The 10206-nt window shown below is 33.8% G+C and overlaps 1 protein-coding gene across 49 annotated transcripts in view; it reads left to right on the forward strand.

The window, feature by feature from the left end:
* The window catches only part of MBNL1 (muscleblind like splicing regulator 1), a 219003-nt gene extending 215231 nt beyond the window's left edge, over positions 1-3772 (forward strand). For all 49 annotated transcript variants that reach the window (XM_054483043.2, XM_054483048.2, XM_063662358.1 and 46 more), the window contains one exon: positions 380-3772. The gene's annotated coding sequence lies outside the window, so the exon portion shown is untranslated. The remainder of the gene's footprint in view (positions 1-379) is intronic.
* Positions 3773-10206: the final 6434 nt, after the last annotated feature.

Below are 10206 nucleotides of genomic sequence, written 5' to 3' on the forward strand. Positions count from 1 at the left end.
GACCAGACCTTTACTCTTGAAACCTTATTAAACTTCAGAAAAGAAGTTTAAATTTTGCCCTACAACAATTGTGCTAAAAAAGAGCTCCGTATATTAGGCCCCTTGATTCTGCAAATGTATTTTATACTTTTAGTTTAGGATTGGTAAATTTTTGAGCACATTCTACAGTTTTATTAAATTGTACATGTTACTTCATTCGTGTAGAGATGATAGACAAATTCTGATCTGTCTACTCTTATAAAATGGTTTTGTTTTTATATGAAGATACAATAATGTGAATATACTGGCTAATCAAAAAGAAAACTTTCATATTAAATGTATATTAGAAACTGCTTTTAGATATCTGTTCTAACAAAGCTTATCTCTTTTTCTCTTGTAGATCATGCTAAAGAGGAAAGGACAGTGTGCTTGGTTAGAGTAAAGGACGAGGTCATTAGCCATATTGTATATATCGTCAAGCAACACACACAAAAGTTCCTCAGCCACAAGACATCCACATATTGCATGTTAACCAGAAGAAAAGACAACATGGAAATCCACTGCACACTGTTGCCTATACACTTTGTACATTTAATTGATATTTGTGCTGAGGTGATATTCCTGTCTAAAAGAACAACATTGTCTTTCTTTTCTAGCACAGAGTTATGCATTCAAAGATGCATACCTAATTAGTTTCCTATATATTCATGCCATCTTGAAAAGACAGACTATGGTGTAACCATGATTCTATTATGTATTGGTACGTCTGTAGACCAAGATATAATTTTTTAAAAATAAGTTTATTTCTTTCAAGGTTTACAAATAACAAAGGTGCACCTTGTATTTAAAATTGCCATTATAGATGAGAGCGTGCATGCACAGTCATTTTTGTTTAAGAGTAATATTTTTAATGTAATAGATTGTAAGACGTGGTGAGGGAGGGATCTGACAGAGATGAATGTGCCAAGCAAAACCACAACTGTGTATATTTTAAAGCACATCATGGCTTTAAGTACCATGTTGTTAAGGATTCTCATGAAGTGCCATAGACTGTACATCAAATTAGAGTATTATTTCTTCAGTGTTATTGTTTTCAGAGCCACATTTTGTTGCATATTTGCTAGTACTAATCAGTCAAAGGGCACCATTCTTTTTTTTTTTTTTTGAAACCAAAGCTGTCTCAGAAATGGCCAATTTAACTTTACAGTAACAATAGACAGCACAACACAAACTCTCTCAATACAGATAAACTCACACATACTGGAGATATATATATAATAGATATATATAAAATTATTTTAATGCATTGTAGTGTAATATTTATGCGTACTATACTGTATAACATGTTATTCAAAAGGGATTGCCATTTCTGAGACACAGTAACAAAAAATGAGGAAATTATTTTGCTTCTATTTATAGCCTCTGTCAAAAGTCAAAAGACTATAAATGCTTTTGCAAAAATGGTTTCACGTTTGCTTAAATGCTTCATCACAGTCACATTCAAAATAGTGACTCTAAACAAAGAGAAAGCAGCACTGTCATCAGATGCATGATAAACCAAAATATGAAAATGGGAAATGTTTAATTAACCTAGTAATTGGGTGGGTTAAGTACATGGGTGAATTTTATATGTGATTTTTGTTTTGTTTTGTTTTGTTCAGATTAACTGCTTATAGCCTTAGAAAGCCTTTTACAAAATTAAAAAAAAAAATAGATGTGCATTCAGTTTTTAAGAATGGAATCATCCAAAGGAATTCCTTTTTTTGAGGTTTGGATGTTGCAGCTAGTAAAGGATATTTTTGCTCTGTTCAGCAGTTCTAAAAATTGCTGAAGTAGGGGCCAGGTCACTGGTAGTTATAGTATGGAATGGGAGAAGTGAAAGTTCAGTTATAGAACTTTCCATACTTCCAAGTTTACTGCAAGTTTTTATGCTTGAGAGAGATGCTTTCTAATATAAGATTGATGTGTTGATTTTACTGATTGTACTGTACATCTATTAAAGCCTTAGATTATTACATTACGGGTTGGAACCCATACCAATGTAATTTCAATCGTGTTAAGAAAGTAATGGTGACTTCACATGTTATTGTAGTTAGTTACATTATAGAATATTACTTATTTTTCTTGTTAAAATGTAGTTTTTCATTTCCTACATTTATTAGATTTTCATTTTCTATTAACAATGGAATACCATTTCAGTTTATAGACTATTGTTTTATTAGATTTTACCAATGAATTTTTCAAAATACAAAAAAAAGTAGTTTTTCCTTCATAACATACTCAGTTTTGAATTACATGTAGTGTCATATGAATATTCGTATTGTTAACTAAATGATTTATATTTTACTGATTTAATATTACAGTGTAAGAATGTCAGTCATTGTTAGTTCTTGTCTAGTTTTCATTAAAAGAACAAAGATCTTTTATATGGATATCTTATAAATATATAATCATTGCTAAGTAAGAAGTTAAGTTGTTGCTATCGCAACAATCCTGGCAGACAATTGAGTAATATTTTGATGATTTATTTTGTTTGTAATTAGTTATTATAAGAAGATCTAGATCCTAGATATTAGAATAAAATTTATTTTCTACTGTATCCATTTCAAATGTTAAAATATTGTTTAATATTTTTGAAATCCCTGAGTATCAGGCCTTGTTATAAATAAGCTGCATAATCAATAAATAGAACAAGGGACTTTTTGTTGATAATCCAAATACTCAAAGTTTACGTAATGAAAATTATAGCGTGTGTGCAAACTCTTGAGGGTTGATTATGCTGCAATTTAGCATGTTGGAACGTCTAGGGAGAAGGTTGACTTTTTGCACTTCTGTATATAGTCAAAAGAGAGAAACCTGTATAATAGTAAGATCTTATTTTGAATAAAAACGTCTATAATTACAAGGAGTTTTGTTAAGGCTAATACAATGACAGACTGAGCAAAATTGCTTGCAAAAGTGGCACAGAGTTAGCACTCCATACCCCTTCAAACATGTTGCTTTGCTTTCTTGTGGACAGCTTGTAGTTTGCCAGGATTTTTTCAGCTGGAAAGATACGCCATCCTTTCAAACCCTCATGACTGACAAAAACTCCATGGGGCCAAATCTGCCTGAAGATCATTACCAAAAATAGCAGGTACTTCTACCATTAAGGTGAAATCATGGATCAGATATTCCTTACATTTTTCAAAACTACTGCATGTTTAAAACTTCAACAAAAAAAGAGAGAAACAACTATACTAAGATCATATATTATTCAGATCAGTTTCTGCCAATTTCAGTGGTTTATTGTTCACAAAAAAATCTTCAAAACAAGTATTGACTTTCACAAAATTTAAATCATAAACAGGCAAACCAAACAGCACACTGTAGCTATAGTTGTTATGTGATTGTTTTTTAATTGCTGTAGGATCCTGTTCTTTCAGCAGGTGAAAAATAAAACGCAGTTTCAAATTTCACGGTTTTAATTTTCAACTCAGAAGCACTCAAAAATGCAAAATGCGATAATGGGCACTTGTTAAAAGAATTAGTGTATCCAGCCTTCACTCCAGCTGGTTAAAAATGTTGCACTTATCAGCAACCCTACCACTTTCATCTGCTGAAAGGACAAATGTGCTTGGTTTTACTATTATGTAATCACAACTTACTTTCTGCTTGTAGTTGCTTAAAATTATGTATTTTGTCTTGGGCTGCAATTTGTTTTATGCTTATTTTATTATTACTGCAGTAGTTGACTTTGCTGTATGGAAAAATAAAGTGAAATTGCCCTAATAAAACTTCTCTTTCTTAAGTATATTTGTGTATCTGAGATTGAATACTAAATTATTTTTGCGTGTTTCATGTATTCATGCATATGTATCTTTACAAACATATTATGTATAAATTTGTTGCCTGGTTTTAACTGATTGCAACTGTGAGGAAGGCATTTGTTGTCTTTCTCACTAATTATCCTTTGATACTGAGAGGGAGAATCTAAATCAGCATATATTGCCCTCCTGTGCCCAATGTTTTCTGAAATTCTTGCCTTCCCCTGTCTGACACTTTAAGTGCCGATTGAAATGTTTTAAGTGTCGGGGCGAAAAACAGTAAGAAAAAAATTATACATTATAGATCACGATCTTTTATTAAAGAAATGTTATTTGCCTGACTGCTGCGTCAGCTGATTAGGACTGGAAATCAGGCAATCCAAGAGAGATGATGGCACTGTATTCAGAGGGATAAAGGAATTTATATATATGATCTATGAGGCAGGCCATGATATTACTCCTGAGGGGGTGTGTGTGTGTGTGTGAATTTCTTAAACGGTGGGTTAAAAATTTTGTTGAAGTGGGGCCTGGCATCACATATAAGCTTTGCAGTTTCTGCAGATAGCCAGTGAATGCCAAAGTTTCAACATGAAGAACGTCCACATTGTATCATTTAGTTCTACTTTATGCTGACTGCCACTTGGTATTTGGTCAAGAGTTAGTTACAAATGCTCATTTGTAGGTTGATGCCTTTTTTTCTAAAATTTATTGTGATAAAAATAGGTGCATTATTCATGATCAATACAGTTCTGTTACTGGTTGAGTTCTAAAGGACAATTCTGTTATTTTCAGTAGGTCCAACTGTTCTGGGTGCCACTTGTCAAAAAGAGAATGGCTGCCCTGAAGATGATTGTCTAAAGCAGGAGTTCACAGCCTTTTTTCAGTAATATCAAGACATCTGGCTCTTTCCAGTTAGTTAATGATATTTTGGAAATCTTTTCATTGAAAAAAATGTATAACTAAAAGTCCTTGTAACTTTTGCAGTACTTTAAATGAAATTGTATTTTGTTAATCACAACAGCATATACATGCATCTGAAAAATTATTTTCAGAAGAGTTATTATTACAACGACCACTAGGGGTCCTCAGCTCACAGAATGGGACTCTTAGAAGTCATTTTTCATCTGGAGAACAAAATCATTTGCTAGAGCTATTACTTCATCACATACCCTTGGTACTCATGGAATTTAAACTTTGGAATGAATGACACTAAAGGTCAGTGATGTAGCAATCTTATTTCACTGAGACATACTTTTGAATGCCTGTATGAATGCTTTCATACAGGAAGTAGTCACTAAAGCACTGGGGTGACTGCAGTGGTCGAGGAACGGCTCAAAAATCAGAACACCTGGAATCATGTCTCAGCTCCTTGACCTTGGCAAATTACTTCTCTGACTCAGTTTCCACTTTAATAAAATAAGTACAAGAATATAAATACTGCACCATTGTTGAGTGGTTTCCAGACTTTGCTGCAAAGTGGAATTATCGGGTTTATTTTTTGTTTTGTTTTGTTTTGTTTTGTTTTTTTAATAGACAGTCTTGCTCTGTGGCCCCGGCTGGAGTGCAGTGGCGCGATCTTGGCTCACTCCCAAGTTCCGCCTCCCAGGTTCACGCCATTCTCCCGCCTCAGCCTCCCGAGTAGCTGGGACTACAGGCGCTTGCCACCACGCCCGGCTAATTTTTTGTATTTTTAGTAGAGATGGGGTTTCGATACTTTTAAAATAAAACTCAATAAAAGTATTGATACTTTTAAAAGATCCCCCAGATAACTGGTTCCTACCTGCACACATTCTGGTTTAATGACTGTGGAGGAAAGAACTGGGTTAATACATAAAAAGAGCTTAGAAAGGTGCTTGGTTTATAGCAAGTAATTGATACATGTTAACTATGATTGTTATTTTATCCATTTTAAAAATCACTCCACTTATTCTTCAACTTTTTATCCTGGTTCTTGGATTACACATCCCTTTCAAAGCAGCCAGGTACACACACTCTATTCATTTATATTATCTGTAATTTTATCTTTCATGTTTAGCAATGAACCTAACTATCTTGTAATTTACCACCACCACAAGATCTGCTGTTACTTCATTTGTACTATTTCAAAAACAGAATCAAGTACATTTTTATTAACTCTGAAAATTTTGTATAATTCTTATTTCAATTTGATATGGTCAATCTGAAAATTTTGTATAGTTCTTATTTCAATTTGATATGGTCACAGACAACACCTAGCCCATTTAGACCCAATATGAAAGCAACCATTTAGGCATATCTAAGCTTAACTCTTTGAATCCCCCTTCAAATATTTTAACTGTGTTCAAGATCAAGTAATAGAATGAATGCATTATGAAAATGGTACCATTAAATAATGTATTTTAAATATTTTTATTGTATTCATCAAAATAATACTTCTAGTAACATTTCAGTGACACTAGTATATTTCTGTAACATGTTTCATCATAGGTTTATTTTGAATGCTTAAATTAGTACTATCTCAACTTAAACATATTAGAATCTGGTTATATACTGTACATGATGCTAGGCTCTGAGATACAAGGATCAATGGCAAGAACCTTACAGTGTAATGACTAAAACAAAATATGTAGAGTATATAATTCATCTGTATAGACACTGATCTAGTATTTCCCTCCTCCCTCACTAGTCCGAATCTCTTTATACCACAAAATAATTTAGAATAAAATTAAATAAAAACTACATTCTCTTCTGGAATACAATGATACGACTACCCTACGTACTGTCTAACTCACTTTATCCTTAAAAATTAACTTGAATATTGAAAAAATATTTTTGAATAAACATGTTCATTGCAGCATTTTTATAATGGCAAAATCCTGGTCTCAATACTTAGGAAATGTTTCAATACTTAGGAAATAATTAAGTGAAGTATCATACAGTGTTATACATTTATAAAGCATTTTTTTCAAAAATGAGTTAATCACATAGGAAAGTAATTTTAGTGGTAAAATAATAGGAGACTTTAATTGGCTTTTCAGAGATTTCTAGTTTAGTAAATATTCATTGTTTTTTAAATTTATTTTTTTTTTAATCTTTGAATTATTTACTTTTTTTCTTAGACCATTTCTCTGTTAGGTGAGTCAGTTTGTCATCTTCAGAATCTTAAAATGTCCTACAAAACTTCCACTTTATCTATCACTGTTAGTTGAGAAATTATAGAAGACATCTTGCCAAATCAGTAAAATATGTATGCTGTTTTAGTAAAATATGTGTTGTTTTAGTGAAAAATAGCAAAAGGATATGAATAAAACTCCTTTTTTTAAAATTGTTCTTTTTTTTGAGGCAGGGTCTTCCTCTATTGTCCAGGCTGGAGTGCAGTGGCATAAACATGGCTAACTGCAGTCTCAACCTTCTGGGCTTAAGCAATCCTCCCAGCTCAGCCTCCCAAGTAGCTGGGACTACAGGCATGCACCACCACACCTGGCAAATATTTTAATTTTTTCGTAGAGATGGGGGGTCTTCCTATTTCTCCAGGTGGGTCTTGAACTCCTGGGCTCAAGCAATCCACCTTGGCCTCTCAATTTAAATTTAATCAATTAAATCATCTTTTTGTTTTAGGATTATCTCATCACCTTCCCAACTCTTTAAAAGATACTGAGTCACCAGAATTGGTTAATATCTATTATAATTTTATCAAAAAAAGATAACTGTGTGCAAAACACTTTAGGAGGATTTGCTAACAGGGTAACTATAATAATGTGGGAGATGAGAGCAAGGTGTGCTCCAAGAAGGTGACATTTGAGCAGAGACCTTGTTAAAGTAAAGGTGGCATAACATTACCTTGGTGGCATACACTCTCCAGCCATCTTTGCTATTGGATACTGACTCATCCTTCTTGCCAAATTAAATGCCATTGCATCAAGAAATATTATTTTCCCTCCTGACACTATGAAGCATTATTATTTGCTTTATTTTTTTCGTGATGTATTGCTTTTAACTGTATTTCAGTACTCATTTTGTTCTGATATTTCAAATTTGTTTACACTTTGGAATTGTTCCAAAGACAGGTACATTCTTGCTAGGAGGAACCAGTCTTACTCATGTCTGTGAAGCACCTAGAGCCTAGCATCAAGTTTTTATTTAGTAGGAACTGGCTGATTGTATACATGAATTTTTATTAAATCTGTCTTCTAGCCTTGATGGAAAATGCAGATGAGGACACTCTACTTTTCAGATTGTAAAAACAATGCAAACACAGTATCTAGAAAGGTTGACTCAATACCTTCCATTCTTTGAAAATTAGTCTGGAAAACTGAACTGGTATTTTCCAGCCCACACTGACCCTAAACCCCAAAAGCCCAAACTATACCACCAAATACAGTATTTTAGAATGTGTTTAATTAAAACTTCCCTCGCTTGAATACAAATATGTGATTACCTAACTCGCCATCTATGGAGAGAAGGATGTGTGGGAAGGAATATTCTGGTATGAGTGGTATACATTATGAACATTTTCTTATAAAGCATCTGTGGTGAAAGAGAACATACCTTTACGTTCTCTCTGCATCCCTTAAAATATTTCTAATTCTGAACTTATGAATCTCTTGCCTTGCATTCGAATGCCTTTCCTTACCGTCTGCTGAACTGTTTTTATTTATGTTTTGGTTTCTTTCCCTTGGCACCTCAAGCCTGTGCTAATTAGCATCAACAGCAGAGCATAGGAGGAACATAAGCCATCAACTTGTGAACAAATTATAAGAACTGCAGTGGACATTGATTCGTACAGAATATATACTTACAGTTGAATGCTTTTTAACATATTTATCTTGCTTTAATTAGTTGTGTGTATTTTTCTTTCATCCTATTCCCTTTTATATTATTTCATAGGGCTCGAAGCTCTGATCTCTATTTAGGCTATCTCAGCTCCCAGGAGAACCCTCATTATGAAAATGTGTATCGAACAGTTACTTCATTTGATAAGGGGGTCTAAGAAGCCACTATATTCTCCTAAAATTTCCCACTTGTTCACAGCTAATTAACAATCGCTGAGTTAGACATGAATTTAAAAATTCATAGTTAATGAGATTTAAAAACTGTAAGGAGACTTTATTGAAAAGTGACTTAATTCCATATTAGTTTATTTCCTTCTTCCCTCCTTTCATCCCTCTTCCACCCTCTCTTCATTCTTTTGTTTTTTTCTGTTCTCCTCATAAGAATTTACAGAATGCTAATCTGCTAAGCACTGTGATAGACAGATTAATCCAAAAAAGTCTGTGCTCAAAGAATCCAGTGAAGAGTGGGCAAGATATATGTGTCAACAACTAGTTAAAATACAAACTGATAACTGATATGCTAAAAGACTGCCTAGTGTTATGGGAAAAGTGAAAGGCCACTGATTCCTAAGGAGCAATGGAAGAGAAAGAGCTCAGAAGATAGGTCTGTGTTGGAACACAAATTTCCCCAAATTCACAGTTTTTCCCCTGGTTTTCAGTGTCATGCAACTTTCTAAAGCATTATCATGTTCATGAGGATAAGGAGAATATTACTATATGCCTTCTATAATTGCACAGTAACCAGACCTTCAGTTGGTTAAGACAAAATGTGATAATCACCTGCATTTTGGTCCTACAAACTCTAATGATACTGTGTCTTTAACTTGAATTGATTGGATGTGTTGGTATAATGTGGATATCTTTTGAAATTTGAAATTCTTTCATTTGTTATTATCAAGTTCTTACCCACCACATGCATATGTATATGAAGGAAATATTTTATATAAGAAAAATTATTGAAATAATTGCCTCATTGCATTTTTTTCAAGACTCCAAAAGATAAAATCAATGTATTAATTTATTTATTAGTCGTGTTTCAAAAACAAATAGATAAGGATGGACAAATAAACTAGTTCTCCACAAAATTCAGAAATTTAGAACTTAATTTAGTCAGGTTTTTGGTTTTTGTTTTTTTTTTTTTTTTGACAGAGTCTCGCTCTGTCACCCAGGCTGGAGTGCAGTGGTGCCATCTCGGCTCATTGCAACCTCCACCTCCCGGATTACAGTGATTCTTCTGCCTCAGCCTGCTGGATAGCTGGGACTATAGGCACGTGCCACCACACCCGGCTAATTTTTGTATTTTTAGTAGAGACGGGATTTCACCATATTGGCCAGACTGGTCTTGAACTCCTGACCTCAGGTGATCCACCCACCTCGGCCTCCCAAAGTGCTGGGATTACAGGTTTGAGCCACCACGCTAGTTATTAGTATTACCATTTTAAAAGTTTTCCTCCAGATTTGCTATCAGTATAAAACAGACTGATTCTAATTTATGTTGTTTTCCTTCTCTTGCTCGCCCTCTGGTGGAGCTTCCTGTAACCCTAAAATGACAAAAACTCTGGGCAGTCACCGTTTTACTCGCGTCATCTCCCAAAATACAAATAACTTGC

The sequence above is a fragment of the Pongo pygmaeus genome, chromosome 2 (assembly GCF_028885625.2).
Source record: "Pongo pygmaeus isolate AG05252 chromosome 2, NHGRI_mPonPyg2-v2.0_pri, whole genome shotgun sequence".
Classification (NCBI taxonomy): domain Eukaryota; kingdom Metazoa; phylum Chordata; class Mammalia; order Primates; family Hominidae; genus Pongo; species Pongo pygmaeus.